This window comes from Thamnophis elegans, chromosome 4 (assembly GCF_009769535.1).
Source record: "Thamnophis elegans isolate rThaEle1 chromosome 4, rThaEle1.pri, whole genome shotgun sequence".
Classification (NCBI taxonomy): Eukaryota; Metazoa; Chordata; class Lepidosauria; order Squamata; family Colubridae; genus Thamnophis; species Thamnophis elegans.
The window spans coordinates 45,282,080-45,298,245 of NC_045544.1; the positions used below are offsets into that span (position 1 = coordinate 45,282,080).

Below are 16,166 nucleotides of genomic sequence, written 5' to 3' on the forward strand. Positions count from 1 at the left end.
AAATTATATAAGACAGCATTCAAAGTCAACTTCCTAGCTGCAGTCATCAATGAAGAATCAGCATTTTGTGTTCTCATAAAACTTTTATGCCACTTTCTTTAAAATGCTCCCTAATGCATGTAACAAGACTTCTTCTCAGTGAAAATGCATAAAATTGTGCTGTTAATTAACATGTTAAGAGATTAGGGCATAAATTTTGGATGGTATATTATGTGCTACGAATGTCCTAAATCCTAAAAGTGACAGAATCAGCTTTAGTGATTATTTCCTAGCATTGGAAGCTTGTTCCCTGCAACCAAAATCTTAATGAGCTCCAGAACTAACAAAGTTAATGAGCAAACAAAAATTAGTAATTGGGAGATTAAAGGGAAAATATAATGCAATCATTTTTTTAAAATCTCTAGTAACAATATAGCAAAATTAAGTGTTTAACTTTCTGTTGGAATTAGTGCAGTATAATCAACATTTACTAGATGATATTTAGTTTTTAGTTACTTGTTTGTACACGTTCGAGTGTGAATTGTGTCCAAATAAATACTTTGGGATCAAAATCACTTTTTGTAAATCACTGGGAATTTAGGCATTTCTATATCTGCATTAGTGCCTAGCTAAATATCTACAGTGCTTTTTCTAAATTGTTTTTCTTTACAATGTTGTTTAAAAACAAATTAGTAACATTGTGCTTTCCTTATTTTAGGCTACTATTTAATACTGACAGAAAGAAAAAGAAAGATTGAGAAATATTTGAAAACTGAAATGAATCTTTATGATTAAGGCAAATGCATTCTGACTATTTCCAAAAGTGTTGACTTAGTCTATATTTTCATTAGTAAATACTAATGAGGTATTTACTTCATGAGTCAGCAAAGTTTTACCAAACTAATACTCATTTTCATACTCTATTAATGTTATATGTATAACTGACTGAGATTCCGTTCATGGCATTTTTATTTAAGTCTGCTAAGTTTGGTTTTAGATAAGAACCAGCACTGTGTACAAAGTTGCATAGGTAAAAGTAAAGGTTCCCCTCACACATATGTGTTAGTCATTCCCGACTCTAGGGGGCGGTGCTCATCTCTATCAAAGCCGAAGAACCAGGGCTGTCCAAAGACATCTCCATGGTCATGTGGCTGGCATGACTAAACACCAAAGGAACACTGTTACCTTCCCACCAAAGGTGGTTCCTGTTTTTCTACTTGCATTTTTTACGTGCTTTCGAACTGTTAGATTGGCAGAAGCTAGGACAAGTAAAGGGAGCTCACTCTGTTACACGGCGCTAGGGATTTGAGCCCCCAAACTGCCAACCTTTCTGATCAACAAGCTCAGCATCTTAGCCACTGAGCCACCGTGGCCCCATCAAAGTTGCATAAGCACTGCTTTTAAAGCATGATGGATGTCCACTACATGTAATCTATATTGAATGTTCAGTCTTTTTAACTGACCCTTACTAAGAACATGAAACCCTTGATTATTACATTATCAGTATAAAGGCAAACTAAAGAAATAAACCTATTTTGTCCTCATCTCTTCATATTTTATGTTGTACTATTGCAATTTTTACAAGATAGTCACATTTTTACAAAATAGTTATATTTTTACAAGGTAACTTATTTTCAGATATATTTTCCTAAAATGTACATTCTAAAAATTTGGACCAATGTGGTAAATATCAGTTATTTCAACTAATAAGTATATGCTTTTTCCCTAATGTGATTATTTCTTATGGAGAAACCACACCACAATATTCAGAAAAATACAAATACAGTAAGAATTTTTAAATTGCACAATGGCTCAAAAATTATGAAATTATATAGGTTCATCTCCAAAAATACAAAGTGAGTGCATTTTGTTTCTTTCCTAATGTGAAAAAATTTAACTGCAATATACGTAGAGCATACTTGTATTCCTCCAAATATATCAAGGTAGAATCAGAAGTGGATCCAAAAATGTGACAGCCAATCAAAACCTTTTAATTGATAGGGAGAGTAGGGATACTTCTACCACTCCATGCCCAGTTATTGGCCAATAGAGGACAGAGTTTGTCCCTCAGTTTCTCATTGAAAAGTGTATCCGCCATAAAATAGGGCAAGTGTATTTTCTGAGTCTGTATTTTAGAGTTTTTATTAATTCCTGCCCTTCCATCATCCTTTGGAGATGAATTGCTGGGAGCCAAGGGTGAGTTGAGCATCCCATCTCTCTAGTGGCCCCATTGACTGCCTCTTGTAAAACAATGGTGCAGAAGAGAGTAGTACTTCCTCTAACTCTACGATAAGTAGCCAGTGACATCATTGCCCAGGGAATTAATTTGCTTGAATTGAACTGAAACTGTACCTAGTAATGCTCTCACACTGCAGAGGCCATAGGAAGAGAAAAGGGAAAGGAACGACAAAAAGCATCACAATTTACTCTGCACAGCTGTCTTCTCAATTTATTCCTGCCCTAATAACTTTAACAATGCTCATATTTTCGATGTGTATAGGTGATATGCCCGTATATACATTATTGGAAATGGTCTTTGAATATTTTATTAAATAGCAATACTGAGGCTTGCCTTTTTTGCATCTCTACATATTAATCATGAATATTAGAGTGGAATAGCAGTGGCGGAAATGAAATGTGACTGTGTATGTCAGGGGTGGGTTCCTGCCAGTTCTAACCTCTTCTATAGAAGAGGTTCCACAAATCTACAGTGCTGTTTAGAACCAGTTCCAGCTCCCTCCCCCCACCCGTACGGACATCATCAAGATTAAGAGCGAGAGGAGGAATTCTGGGAGTTGAAGTCCACAAGTCTTAAAGCTGTCAAGTTTGAACACCCCTGGGGTTTTTTTTTCTAAAGGGTTAGGGGTGCAAGTGTCTTGTAACTTGACAGCTTTAAGACTTGGTGCTTCAATGCCAGAGTTCCTGAGCCAACATGACTGGAGGAGAAATTCTGGGAGTTGAAGTCCACAAGTCTTAAAGCTGTCAAGTTTGAACACCCCTGGAGTTTTTTTTCTAAAGGGTTAGGATTCAAGGGTCTTGTAACTTGACAGCTTTAGGACTTGCGTGCTTCAAATGCCAGAGTTTCTGAGCCAACATTTTGGTTGCTAAGCAAGAGCGTTGTTAAGTGAGTTTCACCACATTTTACCCGTTGGCCATGCCCACCTAGTCACATGACTGCCAAGACACTCCCACCTGGTCACATGGCCACCAAGCCACTCCCACAAAGCAGCCCACACCTACAGAAGAGGTTCTAAAGAATTTTGAAACCCACCACTGGTGAACGTGCACACATACACAAACACAAACACAGAGACAGGCGATAAAGGATAGAAAAATGTCAAGCTCCAAAGGAAAAAAAAATACCATGTGCATTTCCAATCTGGAAACAATTTATATTAAAATGATACTAAATTAGAAGGTTAGAAAGGGAGAGCGAGCTGTATAAGATTTCTAACGTAATTTGGGTAGGGAGGGGACAAGGAAAACCAAACAAGATTTTAAAGTTTTGTGGGGCAATTAGTAGTTGAATGTTCTGTGGAATAGACCTCAGTCAGAAAGGCATAAAGTAATCCTGCATCAACCACATTTTGTGGGCAAGTGATACTGGAAAATATGGGAACTACCATGGCAGGAAAAATAATATTGCCATCTCTTCCTGTTAATTTAATAGAACACCATTCTCTCTGGGACTTCTAATGGCTCTTTTACTCTTGGAATAAAAGTATATTCAAATGAACAGAAGGTGCAATATGAGGAAATATGTTACTTACTAAATAGTGATGTTTTATTTTCTAAGATGCTAGCAGGACTATTGAAAAATTGGAAAAAAGTTATTGGGTTATTGGAAAAAGTAAAAATATTAATACATTCCAAAGACATCAAATAACTCTGGTCACAGAGATATTTCAAGATATTTTTATGTCCATATGGTAAATGAATGTTTACTGTAGAGAATACAGAAACAGTTCTAACTATTCAAGAACTATCGGATGCTTTCAATAAATGTGACTTCATCATAATTTCCTGATTAGAATTGACAAATATCAGGACTGGTTAAGAATCACTTGGACTTGTATATAAATTAATTCCTTTTCAAATTCTTTCTTAAGTGTAATCTTAACTTTCTTAATTGTTTTACATGAAATCTTGGCATTAAATTCTCATTTCGACAATACTTGCAATATTCATTTTCTGTCACCAGCTAAGATACCTTTTTTCATTATACTGTGTTGGGACTCTACTCTTTCAGATCACTTTTTCTGTGTAATCTGCCTCCTAAAAGTTATAACTTTCTTTTTCATAGCCCAGAGAAATCCCACAAGAGTTTTTTGGGTTGGTTGCCTTAGGCCAATACATCTATCCTCATTGAAGTCAAAGAAATATGTCTTCAAGGAAATAATAGAATAATAGAAGACTTATGGGAACATCAATATTTTTAAAAAATCATTTGAATTATATTAAACTCAGCACCTCCCAAATTTTTCATGAAATGCTTAGGGCCAAAGAGACAGTTTATAGAATGAAATAACAGAGTTGGAAGGACCTTGGATGTTTCTAGTCCAACTTCCTGCTCAGGCAGGAAACCCGATACCATTTCAGACAAATGGTTGTCCAATCTCTTCTTAAAAACTTCCAGTGTTGGAGAATTTACAACTTCTGGAGGCAAGTTGTTCCACTGATTAATTGATTCTCTTCTCTGTAACAATACTCCTAGACAAGACAGTTCATATTTGAGCAACTGGAACTGCCACACAAGGGGATCAGTTGAATGCAATGAAGCACAAAGGAACAGGCCAACTTTACTTAAGGGGATCTTTTACAAAGACTTATTTTTGGAGGTAATCACCTTCAAAGCTTGACTCAACCTTAGTATGAATCCAAACAGACTGTATAGTCATGTTTTTCTAAATCCAGAACTATGAACCCTTAATCAATAATACACATAGTCCTCGACTTACAACAGTTCATTTAGTAACCATTCAAAGTTACAATGGCAAAGTGGTAACTTTCAATGGCAAACCATTCAAAGTTACAGTGTTTTTCACAGTTACAACCTTGACAGCATCCCCATGATCATGTGATCAAAATTCAGAAGCAACTGAATTGGCAACTGGTTCATATTTTGTTGTGTCCCCAAGGTCATGTGATAATTTTTTGGAAATTTCTGAAAAGCAAAGCCATTGAGGAAGACAGATTCACTTAACAATGGGGTTACTAACTTATCAACTGCAGTGATTCACTTACCAACTGAGGGAAGAAAGGTTGTAAAATGGGGCAAAACTCACTTAACAACTGTCTCACTTAACAACAGAAATTGTGGGCTAATACATTGCAGGTGGTAAACCTAATAATTTGTGGGAGCTAAAGCAATACCTGGAACACATACGAATACAAGGGAAATGTGCTAATTGTTATCACTGTTGTACCATCTAGACTGGAATCAATTTTGAGTATATTAACATCAGAATGGCTCTTCCACCAGGTGACTAATTTTACCTCTTCTGATCAGAATTTTGCTGCATTTTAGAATATAAAAATACATCCATGGAAAGATATCTTGATTAATTGTTACTGATTATTACATATTAATAAAATCCACATATTGATTAAATCAGCCATCTAAAATGGTTCAACTGTGTCATCTAATCCAGTGGCCCTGCTATTGTTGAAAATATTTCTTCAACTATGTTTCACTTGAAACATTCTGGCATTCTTCCTCTATTTGCAGCCTTCCAATGTTACATATGCATGTATGAAAATGGGACAAAACTGAGCTATAAAAAAATAAAAAACTGGTCAAAAAAGGAAAACTGAGTAAAATTCTCATTTTTAATTTGATCTTAAATTGAATTCAATGTTTCAGCTGAAATTCAGTGTTTGTAAACACAGAAAATAAAATTTGTTCATTGATTTGTTTAAATCTGGTGTATTTGTTCTAGACTCAGTGATTACTATAATTATTGCCCATTTTTAAATCCTCTCTTGATTTAATTATTAGACTTCTGTATCCACAACACAGGGACATGTACAATCATTTAAAGTGCTATTATATACAGTATACAGTATGTAATAGTATACAGTATATAGTAACGCAGAAATGTCTACTTGCCATATCGCTTTTCAGATGCCATCAGGAAGTGGTATATCTTAGTGTTTTCCTTTTTTCTCATATATCTTTTAACAACTTCACAGCATAAATGTTTTCCAAAATTGCAACACAAAACAATTGTAGCTTTTTTCAAATGACTGAGCAAGGAGGAGTGAGGGATTTTTTTCTGACCTAAGCATACTTAGGCTTGTTCTACAACAAGGAAGAACAACCTAGAGTTCTAAGGATGCAAGCAACTTTCAGACCTTTTTGTCAGAGGTGGGCATTACATAATGTAACAACCGGTTTACCCAGAACTGAAAATGTGAGCGCGCGCATGGCATCAAAAACACAATTATATAGGACACAATAGCGCTGGAACAGATGGGCGCCCCCAACCACTGGTTGGAATTACCGGTTCGCCTGAACCGGCAGCAGCCCACCTCTGCTTTTTGTGTGTATTTTTGGAGAATCCTCTGACCAATGTTCTTGAATATGTTGACATAATTTCTTGCCATTTTTATGGCAGGAAACAATTCAAAAAGTCTAAGCACAAAGATAAAATGCTAAAATACCACTCAATCATGGGAATCATGCACACAAGATCTTCGTCTCATCTCTTCACATCATCACCCTGCCTATTCTAGCCCTTGCCACCCAAAAAACATTACGGTACGTGAAGACCCTAGCCTGTATGGCCAATGAAGTAGGATAAAGACTTCCTAGTTATTTGCTGAAAGTTGGGTAACAAAGTGTTCAGAACAGCCACTGCTAATTTTGTCCTCATGTTTCTTGACCACGTTTATTACCCAGACCTCACAAGCCTTTTACTAATATTTCTGTAGGCTCTGTGTCCCTAGAAATATTCTTACATCTGGCTTTGCTTATAGTGAAATTATATGGTTTGGGAAAGGTCAAATTACTACAGCATTGATGGGAAGTGTATCCACTATATTTAGATAGCCTGTCACATACTCTCGTGTGCAGAAGCACATATTATGTACAACTTCATGAAAAACATGCGTCATTAAAACCAAACAGTAAAAATCTGCAAGTAATCAACCTACAGAACCTAATATACAAATATTTTTCAAAAATAATTGTTTCAAAGTAGCTCACTTTGAGTAAAGTATCAAATGTAGTTGATGAATCATAAAATACTACACAAGAATGTTAGCATTACTTGATACATATGAATTAAGTGATCTGAGAATATCGTTTATTAAGTTGTATTTAAAGTTAATGAAATTAATTTAGGATTTTGGTTTTGCGTGAAAGATGGATGTCACTGCAGAAATCTGTAATTTGGGAATAGCTGTAAAAAAGCGTCTGATATCAGAAATATATAGCAATGTATATGGTGTTTTTAGTGATTGCTGAAGGGTCTATTGGAGGGAAAGGGAGCAAGAATATTTTGATGATATATCACTCTGCTTTGCATTCCTCTTCCTAAACAATGAAGTTCACCAAATAATTTTTTTTTTAGTCAGTGTCTTAGGATGCCATTGCAATTATGCCTTTGCTTCTTCATATACAATGGTACTTTGGTACTCATTGTTAATTTGTTTTGGTGCGATGAGTTCAAAAAACTATGAGTACTAAACAAATTTTCCCATAAGGCACAGTGTAGTGAGTCACAAGGCAGCTGGCATTGACAAGTTTTAGGTTGTGTGTTGCATACCAAACACATAATGAATGCTGGGACAAAATTTCCATGTCAAAATGCGTTGAGTACCAAATTTGATGAGTTTCAAAGCATTTGAATATCAAGGTACCATTGTAAATGCATGTAGCTTCTAGAATGATGCAACTGAAAAAATGTTTTTCTTTTGTTTATTGTTTTTACAAGGGTAGAATGGAAAATAGTACACATCTGAACCACTTGGCAACTGGCACAAGGTAATGGTAGATAGCCAATACATAAAATTTTGAGGGAGAAATAGCTAGAAAACAAGATGTAAAGGTAAAGATAAAGGTTCCCCTCACACATATGCGGTCGTCATTCCTGACTCTAGGGGCAGGGCTGATCTCCGTTTCTAAGTTGATGAGCCAGCACTGTCTGAAGACATCTCTGTGGTCATGTGGCCGGCATGACTAAATGCCAAAGGCACACGGAACGCTGTTACAAGATGTAGAACACTTTCAACAAAGTAACAATTGTCCTTGATATATAAGGTATTCAGTCATGACTCTGATGATACAATTAATCAAAATCTTCTACGAAATTAGCATTCACATTTGCCATTAATATGGATGGGTTAAGTGGGTAGATTGGGTGCATTGTGTGCTGTGTTTCATTTTGCCTGCAAGAGAAGTGAGAGCATTAAAAGATGCCTGTGTATGTACCAACTATGGTGCTTTACACACAAATACTGCTAATGCTATAGAGCTATGAATGCAAAGTACATTAGTTGAATTTTGAACATACAGACACCATTTAAAGTTTGTTAGTTGGAGCTGTAGTTTGGAACTTTGGGGAAGTCCTTTCATTTCATGCTCGTTTGCTTTGTATAGCTTTTAGATGGTGGTTGTTTTTTCAATGAAACACTCTGCATTTGGTTGGTTTGTTAAACTTTGGGGTTGTGCACTCTATACTCTAACTCACTTTAAAGGGTGCATTTAAAAATGTGATGACTCCTGTGTTGATTTGTGTATCCCTTGTCTACATTCTTCTGGCCTATATTTGATAATGTGATGTAACTGGTGCTGAGCTTTTGCTCAGTCTTTGGTTCTGTTGATGAGATTTTAGAAGAGCTTTGTTTGCTAGTTGTAGAGCTGAGGGTAAATACTATATTTTCCTTTGCTTTTAGTGGATCTTATGCTATGGGATAGGTTCTTTCTTTATGGAAGAATGGAAGACAGCAGTGTTTGATGGAATAGAATAGAATAGAACAACAGAACAGAACAGAATAGAATAGAATAGAATAGAATAGAATAGAATAGAATAGAATAACAGAGTTGGAAGGAACCTTGAAGGTCTTCCAGTCCAACCCCCTGTGTTGGCAGGAAACTCTACACCACTTCAGACAAATGGTTATCCAACATTTCTTAAAAACTTCCAATGTTGGAGCATTCACAACTTCTGGAGGCAAGTTGTTCCACTGATTAATCGTTCTGTCAGGAAATTTCTCCTTAGTTCTAAATTGCTTCTCTCCTTGATTAGTTTCCACACATTGCTTCTTGTTCTACCCTCAGGTGCCTTGACTCCCTCTTCTTTGTGGCAACTCCTGAGATATTGGAAGACTGCTATCATGTCTCCCCTAGTCTTTCTTTCCATTAAACTAGACATACCCAGTTCCTGCAACCATTCTTCATATGTATTAGCCTCCAGTAATTAAAAAGCATACCAAATATGCCTGAATTTGCTAAGTACTTGAGATGGTTGCTTGTTTTGAGCATCAGCTGCCCAACTACTGAAAAATTGGCGATGATGATGATGATGATGATGATGATGAATGATCATATAGGAAAGAAAATAAAAAGCACATGAATGATCATATAGGAAAGAAAATAAATAGCACAACAAGTACATTTTATGCCTGAGTTGCTTGTGTCCAAGTTAGAAAATGTTAATTGAAAAGAATACAGTTGAAACTAACCATTTTGTTCAGTTGATTAGCTGAACATCTAAGTATTTAGTTAAAGAAACAAGAAAAAAAATTTATTGAGAAGAGCAGAGCATTCTGATTTTCTGCTTCTGTTTCAACTAATCCCTACAAGGATTTAATATTTTGAGCATGTTTTAAAATAATCCCTTAGGTCATTTTTTTCTTCTCTGTGTTACGTAGGTAGCTGGTTTCAGTAAACAAAATCTGTCACCACTGACTATTCTTGGCATCCTGAGTTACAAAAAAGTAGCAAGGGGCTTACTCTAGTTTCACATTGTTTTCAGGGCTTAAACATTTTAAATGTTTCAAATATTTCCCATCAGAATGCAGTTTGAAGCAAAACTCATATCCTTAACAAAGAATTTTGCCAGGTAATCGTTAAATGTTGGCTTATCTTGTAATATTTTCTCTGTTTTCCTACTTTATTGGAACAGAATAATACATCAACTGTTTTATATTTAGTTTTATGTTCTTTATCTTCTTGGTTCTAACTTTTTTTTTTGCTTCATACTTTTCCCATTTGACTTCTGTAGATCTGTTAGTTTGATCTCTGTGTCATGCTTTCATGAACAATTGAAGTTTCCTTTGTCTGCTAGATTTCCAGTCTCTGATATATTCCTTATACCGTGTTATGTATCATAAAAATGAACCAGGAAAGGAAGGGCTTCAGAAAGTTGAAAGCTACTGTATTTCTCTTTCCAATTCTAGGCAGTTATGTCAAGTTGCTCTCTTTGATTGGACTGTTTTTGAATATCAGGTCAATTTGTAATTTAAAAAAAGCATCCTTCTATTGTTAAATTCTATATGCTGTATATATTACTCAGACCTAGCTAGGCAGACTGGGACAGATTGCTCTAATTCAGAGTAACATTAACATCAGTAGGAGAATCAAGTGAGATATGTATCTACTGTTTTATATATAAGCTCATTTGCAAAATGTTCTACCTCCAACTAGAATAATAATCTGTGAGGCAGTTTTGACATATTGTTCATCATTTTGGGCTAGAAAAACAATAGGATTCTTGTGTTGCTCAGTCTGCAGTCTCTGTTATGTATGTGTGTACCTTCAAATCAGTTTTGACTCCTGGCAACTGTCTGAACAAATCCTTGCAATTTTCTTGAGACATCAGAAGTGGTTTGCCCTTATCTTCTTTCTAGACTGAGATAGATGGACTGGCCCAAGGTCACTAGCTCTTGTCCCAGGTGAGACTGGAATTCATGATCTCCCAGTTTCTAACTTGATGCTTTAACCACTCCACTAAACCTAGTCTCTGTTTGTTATGTGTATCTAGATGTAATGGCTCTTGAAGACAAATAGTAGATCCTACACAGCAATGAAGTGGACAGAGAGGACCAACTATGGATTCACTAGCCCCCATGGCAACATGAGGCTATCCTAATACGTTACAATTCCAATCCATATGCCAATGTATACTTTTTATAGGCTTTTTGCTGCACTTTAGCTTCAGAATAAGCTGGTAGTAGTAGATTATCCCTTTGGCTTGACTGGATGATCTCTTTTACCAAAGTTTTTGGCTCAATTTACTCTAAGTAGTGACTGATTTTAAGTAGGGTTGGCTTTAATGGGATTGTGGCATTGCTTTAGAAACTGATAATATTATGATTTCTATATGGGACTAGATTTTGTTCATCCATTGTTATCTTCTGATAGCAATTGTATGCTTACACACAGCGAGAAGCTTAGAACACACTGAAAAGTAGCGGTATAATTACTTTATATTGTTATGTATGTTTTGTTTTTTGTTTTTTCTTGTGTTTTTCTTTCTGTTTTTAAAGATTAAAATGTTCAATAAAAACTATTTAAAAAAAATAAAGTCATGAAATGCAAATAGCGCAAACCTTAATAATTCAGCTTCGTCTGCATCTGTGAGCGTTTATAACAGCAGGATCAAGCATTCTCTTTACTGAATAAAACCCACTGCTTATAAACAGTAACTTAGAGTTGTCCAATAGCAAAAAAGAGCCTGTTAATTAACAAATGGAAATGATTTCTCAGTCACCAAACCAGGCTGACGCTGGTAAACAAAATCTACTTAGCAAAAGGTCTTTCCAAGATGAAAGGAAGCTCAAACATCCTGCTTTGTACACAGAAGAAATTGTGCCTTCTCCAGTAGACAGACATTCATTAACGATTAGAAGAATTGTTTTCTAACAGCACTTCCCGGTCAGACTCCAGTGACTCAATTCTTAAATGTTTCTTTTAAGAGGATATTTTTCCAGACTTCTGGAACTCTACCACCAAATATTTGTGTCACACCTTAGGCACTAGTTTTCAAGACATCTTGTGGATCGCTAATTAAGGTTTGCATAATACCACAAAATTGCAAGCATTCCTTTGAAATAAAGGAAGAATGCATACAGCCCTGTGGGAGTAAATGAAAGAGTGTGTGATTTACCTTAATCAGAAGTTACAAGTAGTGATGTTTGGCTGCCAGGAATTTTTCAAGATCAGAGGTAGGCCAATGTTCTCCTTAGAGAACACGTCAAACATTATTCAGGTTCTCAAACAGTTTCTTTATTTAAGCATGATTTTATAAAAAGGATAGAATGAACAACAGAATCAACTTAGAAGCAACTTAGAGTTAAGGAGAAATTTCCTGACAGTTAGAACAATTAATCAGTGGAACAGCTTGCCTCCAGAAGTTGTGAATGCCCCAACACCGGAAGTCTTTAAGAAGATGTTGGATAGCCATTTGTCTGGAATGATATAGGGTTTCCTGCCTAGGCAGGGGGTTGGACTAGAAGACCGTGTATTATCAGCTGACATGATCCTGAAGTCAGGAATACCTGCATCATCAGAGTCATAATAGGGAACGTAGGAGGAGAAAACACTTATTGAGCTTGTTTCAATTCATTTAGTAGTGGTTTGGGGTCATAGTCAAGATGGCTCCAAAAACCTTTTAACTGAAACATGGAAAAATAATGCCTCAATCAGCATTTTTGGAAATATAAATATAAAAATATAAAATTGATCTAGGCTTCATGTTTTAAATGTAATCAGTTTTCCTACTCCCTCTCCTCTTGTTTTCTATCTTCTTCCCTTTAAGTTGGCCTAGTATCAGAGATGGGCTGTTCGGACCAGTTCTTCTGATCAGCAGCCGGGCCCACCCACCCACCTGCTATCCCGGCGCTATCCTATCCTATATAATTGCTGTATGTTTGCTGCCGCACGCATGCGCAGAAGGTGCACGCTCACATTTCGTGTTGTGGGCGAACAGGTTGTTGCAGTATGTGACGGCCACCTCTGCCTAGAATACCTCATCAGAGGCAATTTGTGTTGAAGGCAGAGAGCAGAGACTGTATTCTAGTCTGCTTTAGGGTTATTTTGGCCCAAATTACTAGTTGATATGTGGCATTTACCATATCAAATACAGTGGCCAAAGCATTGTACATCTCTGCTATGCTTGATATACTTGTAAACGCACTACAGAAATTTCTTGAAAGTTAATATTTGTCTTCAAATCTCCTTCTTCTATTGACTCATGCTCTTCTCAGAGATTGCCTGGATAAATTCCTGCACTTTTCCTGGCAAAGTTTTTCATAAGTGGTTTGCAATTGTCTCCTTCCTAGGATTGAGATAAAGTGAATGGCCCAACGTTACCAGTAGCACTAGCACTTAGACTTATATACCGCTTTCCAGTGCTTACCAGCCCTCTCTAGGCGATTTACAGTCAGCACATTGCCCCCAACAATCTGGGTCTTCATTTTATCCATCCCGGAAAGATGGAAGTCTGAATCAACCTTGAGTTGGTCAGGATCAAATTCCTGGCTGTGGGCAGAGTTAGTCTGCAATTCTGAATTCTAACCACTGTGCCACCATGGCTTCACTACAGTTACCAATCTAGCTTCATGCCAAGGTGAGACTAGAATTAATTGGTCTCCCAGCCTGATGCCTTAAAAACTATACCAAACTGGCTTTCCTTCCAATCTTACATTTTATGAAAAAAAGGGGGCCTGTATATAATTTGAATAGTACCATTCCAAGTGATCTCTTTGTGCGTCATAGTCTCATATACAAAGTTTTAAGTGTCATTGTGAAGCATTTTCTCTTCCGGGGGGGGGGGAGCATTGCGGCGGTGGAGTGTAGATGAAGCAATATCCCTAAGGATGTATGTAATGGAAAATAATAACCTGTGTGATTGATAAATGTTGTCTATAGCTTGGTCATGAACGAACCCCCAGCAGCCCACCCCTGGATGTATGTCTCATTGCCAAAAGAACAGTATAGTGATATTTCTTCCATGGGGAGTGGCTCAAATGCAGCTATAGAAAATACGTAAAATTTCTTAAAAATGAATTTGAACAAATTGTTGTTTCCCTGCCTTGTTTGTGACTTCCTTCCCTAACAAACTTTTACTCCTATTTTTTTCTATTTTTTTTCATTACACAAGGTATATCATAGAAAGTGGGGCTCTACCTAATCAGGAGATACGCATCCATCCTTTTTGCAGCAAAATAATCCTTCCATTATTGACTTTTTGTCTTTTGTCTCTTATACTTTCTTTGGCAACAAAGACAATTTATAGAATGTGATCCTTTTAAGCAGGATTTCTGGTAAAGATTGTCAAAGAAATAGGAGGGAATGTAATTGGAGTCCGGGAGAGAACAGGATTTTCTTAACAATCTGTGACAGCTGTAATATAATTTAAATTATTATTAAAAGAGCACAATTATAAAGCTAACCCCCTCCCATATATTTTCACACAAAAGAGAGATGTTAAGTCTGCTCTACAGTTTGAGAGCAGCTGATTATATCTTATTTCTTGCCTACATGACAAGACATTTTAAAGAGAGCACAATAGCCACAACATGCGAAAGAACATCATGTTCCAGGCAGCACAATTTAAATTTCTCTATCCTTCTTATACAACAATCATGTTGTAACTTTTATAACTGCAATATTCTTGGTTGGTATATGATTTTTCTCCAGTTGTTTAAAACAGCGTTAACAATCATTCCAACAAGAGTAAATTATACGTAAATATTTATTTTGTTGGCTCTCTACACTAATGATGCTACTTTATATTACTTTCTTGAACTAACAGTACTTTAGATCTGAATCAATGGCTCCCAAAAGATTCTACTAATGCAGTTACACATTTCCTGAAAACATTTTCTACCTCTCCATTTCAAACTCTTAACTTTTCCTTTTGTAGATCAGATGATCCTCTTAAGTGTTGCTGAACTGAAAGTCCAAGCAATCTCATACAATCTGGTTCATGGTAAGAGATGATAGAAGTTACAAAATCTTTTGTACTACCAAGTAGCCGGTCCCCAGAGAAGATTTCATGGGGCTGTTTCATGGGTGAAGTCAAAGCCAGTACTAGGTGATTCCTCTGGAAAACAATGTTCTACTGTAGAAAGAGGTGATGAAGTTTGCAACGTTGTAAGATATATAGGGGTGTCTTGTTCTCATTTGTGCAGGTTATATGAAATTCAGTTGAGAACCTTAGGGAAGAACATTTTTAACATCTTCCATAGAAAATTTTAAAGTTAGATTTTCCCTAACATAGTATCTTGTAAATATGTTTGATTTTATTTCTCATAGTTCCCCAGCCACCATATGAAATGAGATGTCAACCAACATGTCACCTCTACAGACCAAGAAACAAATTCCACAGGAAGGCTAAAACTGCTTTTGCTGTAATTGGGTATATAATATCACAACCTTGAAATTCTGATTATGGTATACCTTTTCCTCCCCTCCTCCCTCTTATATTCCAGTGAATTAGCACTTCCAATGGGGTCTCATTGCTCTGGACTTAAAAAAAATATTTCTGTCCTTTTTACCTAGGTAATGGTTATTGCATATTTCCATCAGGGCCATCGCAGCTATCTGCAAGAGATCAGATTAACAGAGTTGGAAGGGATCTTATAGGTCAGTTATGGCGAACCTATGGTACGTGTGCCACAGGTGGCACGCGGAACCATTTGTCAGGGCACGCGAGATGCTGCCCTGTCAGCTGGCCAGCATGCATGCGCGCACTGGCCAGCTGAGTTCACCCCTTTTTAAAGCCACTTTTCTCCCTCCCCAGGCTCCAGAGGCTTTATAGGAGCCTAGGGAAGCCGAAAAGAGCCTTCCCCGCCCCCCCGCCAGAGGCACTCTGGAAGCTTCATGAGCTTCCTGAAGCCTCTGGAGCACAAAAAACCAGCCCAACGGGAAACCGGAAGTTCGGGAACGGACTTCTGGTTTGCTTGGGGGGTAGTTTTGACTGCTCCAGAGGCTTCAGGGAAGCCTCCTGAAGGTCCCTGAAGCTTTTGGAGCGCAAAAAGCGACTGCTCCGAAGGCTTCAGGGAAGCCTCCCGAAGGTCCCTGAAGCCTCCGGAGGGCTTCTGGGGGGCAGGGAAGGCTCCTATAAAACCTCTGGAGCCTGGGGAGGTCAAAAAAAGCATGCAAAAAATGGGGGTCGCACTTGTAGTGCGCGTAAGAGCACTGGGGGGATCATGCATTGCATTATGGGTGCGGCACA

General features: G+C 37.1%; 1 protein-coding gene across 2 annotated transcripts in view; it reads left to right on the forward strand.

Annotated features, from left to right (window-relative positions):
* The window catches only part of PDE7B (phosphodiesterase 7B), a 190,115-nt gene that overhangs the window by 94,576 nt on the left and 79,373 nt on the right, over window positions 1-16,166 (forward strand). The window lies entirely within an intron of this gene.